A 6,516-nucleotide genomic window follows, 5' to 3' on the forward strand; every position below is an offset into this window, starting at 1 on the left:
ATAATTTCAAATATAAATTTACATACATACTCAAGGTATTCTCACACAACACACATACGCTTGTAATAATTAATTATTAATTATAACAATGATAATAGAAACAATTATAATAACAATAATAATGATAATAATAATAGTGATAGTAAGGAGAAGTATAGCGATAATAGTTGGAACATATGGTTTTTGGCCAAACAAATTACGGTAGTCACATTTGTTTATTTTATTTTGATCTATGTAAGAAGGATAATAATTAATTAATATTAATTAAAATGAAACATTTAGAGTGTGAGAAACAAATATGTTGAAAAGCAACGAATGTACGGAAAAAAAATTAATGAATGCTGAAAGTATGAAATGTTAGAATTTCATAAATTGTAAAATTAGGATATATGATGGGGCAAAAGGTAAAAGCAAGAAGGAATTTTGTTTTGTTCATATATGCAAATTTTTCTCAATACCTGGAGGAAAAAAATTAATTAAACGAAAAATGGAATGATTTTGGACGACATGAAAGCAAAATAAATAAAAGAAAAAAATGGTATTTAAAAAAAGGAAAATGGTTGCAGGGAAATTATATTTTCAAAATAAATTGTTAACATTTGAATTGAAAGAGATTTCGATTTTCATTTAAAATAAATATTACTGTAAAGGTTTATTTCTTCAAAATAAAAAAAAGACAAAAAACTTTTGATTCCTCATATTTTCAACTAATTTGTGAACATTGATAAATTAATAAGTAGTGATTAGCAGAAGTTATGATATTGTAATAAAGCTCATAATGTTTTATAATATTTCACTAGTCGTACTGTATGACCAAAAATCTAAAAATGTAAAATAAAAAATGAAACAAAAAAACACAAAAATCTTCCGCATTTCAAAATACTTAATTAAGAAAAAATGAAACGAAAAGTGTTGAAATCGAAATTTTATTTTGAATGTAATTACTGGAAATTCAATTTTCGCCATTTTATTAAAAATGAGAATTTTATCATCGAACTGATGAAAGTCAAATTTTTATCATCAAATACATATTTTTTGAAATTTTCATAAATGTAAAAAAAGTGCTTTTTTTATTGTTTGTCTTTTCTTTTGTATTAATTTTAGAAAATTTTAGAATGATTCGAAAAATTTTATTTAAAGATAAAATTGCTGAAAAAATAAATTTTTTTTGACTTTTATTTTGTTTTTCAAAAATATTTAATTTTCTTTCTTTCAAGGAAAAAAAAAACGATTGTATTACATAAATTGAAATTCTCTACAGTATGCTCGTCTTTTTTCAAATCATTTTTTCAAACACTCTTTCAATCCTTTTCAAAATTTTTGATTAACGCAAATCTTGATGGAAAAAAAAAAGCCACAAAGGAGGAAATTAAAATTAAAGCAAAAATTTTCATCAATAGATTACGGTAACACATTCAAGTATTCTCTTGCTTTCTCTCTTTCTCTCTCCGTAATACATATTATCTCCGTCAATATTTGAAAATAATTTTAAATTTCGTAGGAAAAAAAAAAGCGAAAGAAAAAAAGTATGAAATTGTTTGGCCACATTATAGTTTTACTTCTTTCTTTTCTACTTTTCTTTCTCCATTCTCTATCAATTATTCTCAGAGTTTTTTCCATCTTTTTTTCATTGTTTTCTCTCTTATCTTCCTCTTCTTCCTTCTTTTTTTTTCAAATTCTCTTTAATTGAAATATTTAAAATTAGTAAAATAAGGAGGAGAGAGGAAAAGAAAGAAAGAGCAACAACAACAAATAACTCTGAATATTGCTTCAAGCAAATTGATTGGTTTAGCTTATTTCGGTGTTATTTGAAGTGGTTTTTCAGGGCGGAAAAAAGGGTTAGGAAGGAGGAGGAGAAGGATGGAAAAAGGAAAAAAGTGAGTGTTAGAGGAAAGAAAATTGATTTGATTTTCAAGTGGCAAAGAAAAAAAAAAAAAAGGCAAAGCTTGAATAGAAGAAAAATGATTGGTTGTTGAAGTGGTTATAAAAGAGCCAAGAATGTTGAAGTAGTCAAATATGATTGAGAATGATTAGTTAATAATTGATTGATGAAAATAAAAACCGAAAAAAGGATGAAATGGACAGATGTTCATGAAGTGGTCATTTTCATCATTCTCTTTCTCTTTCTCTTACAAACGTTCATTCATGAAGTGGTCATTTTCATCATTCTCTTTCTCTTTCTCTTACAAACGTTCATTCATGAAGTGGTCATTTTCATCATTCTCTTTCTCTTCTTTTAACTCTTTTTTTAAACCGTAATAATAATTCTATCATTTTGAAAGAAAAAAATAAAAAGCCTAAAGAGTTTTTTCTTTTTTTTTTTTCTTTATCGTATGTTAAATGTTGTTAAAATATATTAAATTGCACAGGAAATACTTAAAAAATTTGAAGTACTTCAGGATTAAAATTGTGATTTAATGTCAAAAAAAAAAAAACGAAGTCTTACAAAGTTATGAGATACGGTTTTACAGTATCTTTTATCAAATTAATTAATACGATAATGATGCAGAAAGAAAAGAAAAAGGGCTATTAATTTAGGTTTAATCCTTTCGCTAACAAATAATTAATTGGAAATTATTTTTAGTCCCTTTAAAAAAAAAACAAAACACAATCAATTTATTTTAGCTTTGATTAATTTTTTTCCAAATTATTTAAATTCAATAATTTTGGATGGGAAAATTACTGAAAGACAAGGACAAGAGACAGCAAAAAAAAACAAAAAATGAAATTTAGCAAAGAAAAATAAAAGATTCTTATGTTGACATTTATTTTTGTAGTAAATTTTTAATCAAATAAATTGAAATAATAATAAAAAAAATAAATTATCGATTTATCGCTAAGTATTTGATTATGATAAAAAAGTATTGTTATTATGTTATGATGGTAGCCTTAATTTTAAAAAACGATAAAATCATCTCAGGAATCTTTTTATCCTTTCAATATAACTTTCACTGAACTCATTTATAAATTTAAAAAATTTCAATTAAATGTTTGTTTGCTGATTAAGTAATTTATTAACTTAAAATAAAAAAAAGGAAAAAGGTGATAATGAATGTTAAACAAAATAATACGGACAAAGTTAACAAAATCACAATTTAAAAATTACATTTAAAAAAAAGCAACCAATCTAATTGTGTCATCTTATTAATTGAAATATTTTGACTTAAGTAACTAAATGTGGCAATGATAATATGATAATGCTGCTATCTTCACTGCTATTTACTAATTTATTTTTATACATAATTAATTCTATATAATAATAAATCTTATTTATTATAGTTAATTTAATTTATTTATTTTCCTAAACATACATATATACTTTTTTCCTGTTGTTTTATTCATATATTTGGCTTACCTTCTTAAAATTACTTATTTAGTTATTTGTTTTATTATTAACTAACTTACTTTTTTTCTGCTATCCAACCTACTACTTATTCAGTTACATTTTTATGTTTCAAAATGAAAGTTTTCTTGATATTAAAATTTTAATTAATTAACAAAAATATGAACAAAGGAAGAAATGACGAAAACAAAAGAGGAAAATGTGTAAAATTTATCAGCTAAACATTAGAAGTAAAAAGAAAAGAGACTGAAGTAAACGGGATGAAATGTACAGGCACAGGCAATTTTATATATGATTGTCGAAGAGGTGAGGATGTACTTGAAGCTTGAAGTTGAACCTGAATTGTCATCTCGAGACTTTTCATAAATGACACTTGTGGAGAATACTTTTCACATCCTTTTTGCCTTCTATCATCTTCCCCCTCTCCCCCGCCTCCCCGAAAAACACGGTGGAAAATGTTGAAGTAGGAGAACCTATAAGCAGCTTCTTCAAGCCTACTCAAAAAAAAAAAAGGAAAAACCCCGAAGTACCGTGTAAGTGAGAACTTTCATCAACTATTCTCATTCATCCATCTATTATTCAGAATGTGATCTATTTTACCTGAATATATCAGCTTGTTATTTATCTTTAACTGATAATGCTGATAGCATTAAAAAGAGAACTGATATCAGTTGATATACAAAAGATATTATTTTGTAAGTGTATAAAGGTTTAATTAATGTTTTATAACAAAAAGAATAAAAAAAAAAATCCCGTAGAATTTCTCGAGAATGTCCACTTTTCTTAGATACATATATTTAGCGCGGTACTTTTGATCTGTAATATTTATGTAACATTCATTACATTCTAATTTCCTATTATTTTACTAAATTCAGTTATTGATTATTTGGATTTTTTCTATTTTCGATTATACAAGTTTGTTAATCACTCTATTTGCTGGAATTTTTCATTCTTTCTCTCTTTTTTTTAATGAAGAAAAAGGGATGGAAATTAAAGAAAAAAAAAATTAGAAAATGTGAATAAAAATTTGGAAAAAAAATATTTAATTGTTTATATATTTTATAACAATATACTTCAAATTACCATAAAACATGAAGAAATTTTTTTTCGTTCTCATCCAGCAATTAATTTAATTTAAGCAGCAATAGCACCAATTAATTTTTGAATCGAACTAAACATAACTTTTTTCAATTCTTTGAAATTTTTGAATAAAATATAACATTCTGAAGTAACTAATTTTCAAATTGAACTAAATGTAACTTTTTTTACCCTAAATTAAATATAACTTTTCTGAATCTCGAACTAAAATACGACCCATACCTTGAATTCAATTGATTTTTAAATTGACCAAATTCCAAGTACCAATGATATTTATGAATGCTTAATTATTATACGATTAAAATTTAATTACCTGAAAGTTAAAGTTTAATTATTTATCCAAATTAAATAATAAATATCCTAAGTTGAACTTTTTAATTTGCATATAATATTATCTCTCCTCTTTAGACAATACGTTTACTAACCAGGGACAAGTAAATTAATCTCGTAAAAACTATTGACCTTAATGATTGACACACCAATTAAGCCGAAAATCTAACAAACATTCATGATGGTTGCTACTTTTTTTTTTTTCCGGTTGATAGTTGAATTTGACCAATAATCAAATGACCAATGTTTGTTTATGTGTGTATGTATGTGCATAAGTAAACTTAAGTTGAAAAAGTAAAACATAAATAAGTTATACTTAGTAACCTAACCTTATAGTTTTAGATTAACTTCATGTTTATGGAATATGAAGAGATGAAATTTGTTGGATGAGAAAAAGAAATATTTTTGATCATGTTACAAGTTTGGATAGAGTAAGAATGTATCAAATTACTTAAAATGTGATTGGAAAAAGATGTGAAACTAAGGTGACACTTCAAGTTCTAACTCAAGGACTTGAGTTGTTGTTGTCGAGAAGTTTTTGTGTAAACATATAAGAAGGCTACTCTCATCATGACAAGTATCATCATATTTAAACCGATATCGTCAAACTAAAGAAAAGAATGAATAACAAGAGAAAGAAGTTAAGGGATAATTTATTACTAGGATTTGATAATTATGATTGTCATAAATGTAAAATAATTGTTCCGAAATTGTTTTAATAAACAAAATTTAAGTATTATTGTCATTCTTTTTTTTAAAAAAATCCAAAACATAAAAAATATTTGAAAACATTAAAAATTTGAAAAAGAAAAACAGATTAACATAAAAATAATGTATAACAGTAAACAAATTCTTTTTTTTTTTAAAAAAAACGGTCATGAGAAAGTTACAATAAAAAAATCTGATAATTTTTCAAGAAAAAAAAAGAAAGAATTCCTTTAAATAAAATAACATGAAACTATTACAACAGATTACAAAAATTAAAATAAAAAAGAAGAAAGATCAATGGAATGTTTCCTATTGTAGATGTAACAGATGAGCTGAAGTAGGATGATAATAAAAAATAAAAAAAGAAAATTAAAAATACCTCGTTATTTTCTTTTTTTTTTTAAAGAAAGGCAACCAAATGAAATAAGACAATTATAACTTTGTAATGCATAATTACCAATTACCAGTTCATTTCTTTGATTTTAATCAAAAAAACAAACTAATACCAAATTTTAGTTTGGCATAGATTTAATGTAACAATATTTCTAAGTTATAATCATAATGAAATAAACAAAACCTAGGATAAATAAAAAAATTACTTAGGCTATACCATATGCATGTGTTATGAATTTAATGAAATTTTTACATTAAAAACAATGGCAGTAATGAAATTTCAGAGAAATTGGCTAATTTTTAAATATCATTAATGTAGAAGTACTATGGAAAGTGGATAGCATAACCTTTTGTAAAGATATTATCTAAAAACTTGCTTACTTCAACAAATTGTGATCGCAAAGAATAAAGCCTAGGATGAATGAAAAAATTATACTTAAGAATCAAAATTAAAAAATTCAGCGATACGAATAATATTCTAAGTTGCTCCTATTCTTTGTCCTAAGCTCATTAAGTAAAAGAAGCTCTAACCATAGGAATATTCTAAATTGAGACTCAATACCTTTAGCAGTCATAATTATCACAGTTACTTCTGCAACATGTCATTGATAGATGGTATCACTAAAATCAAACTGGTAACTGGT

The sequence above is a fragment of the Loa loa genome, assembly GCF_000183805.2.
Source record: "Loa loa unplaced genomic scaffold supercont3.256, whole genome shotgun sequence".
NCBI lineage: Eukaryota > Metazoa > Nematoda > Chromadorea > Rhabditida > Onchocercidae > Loa > Loa loa.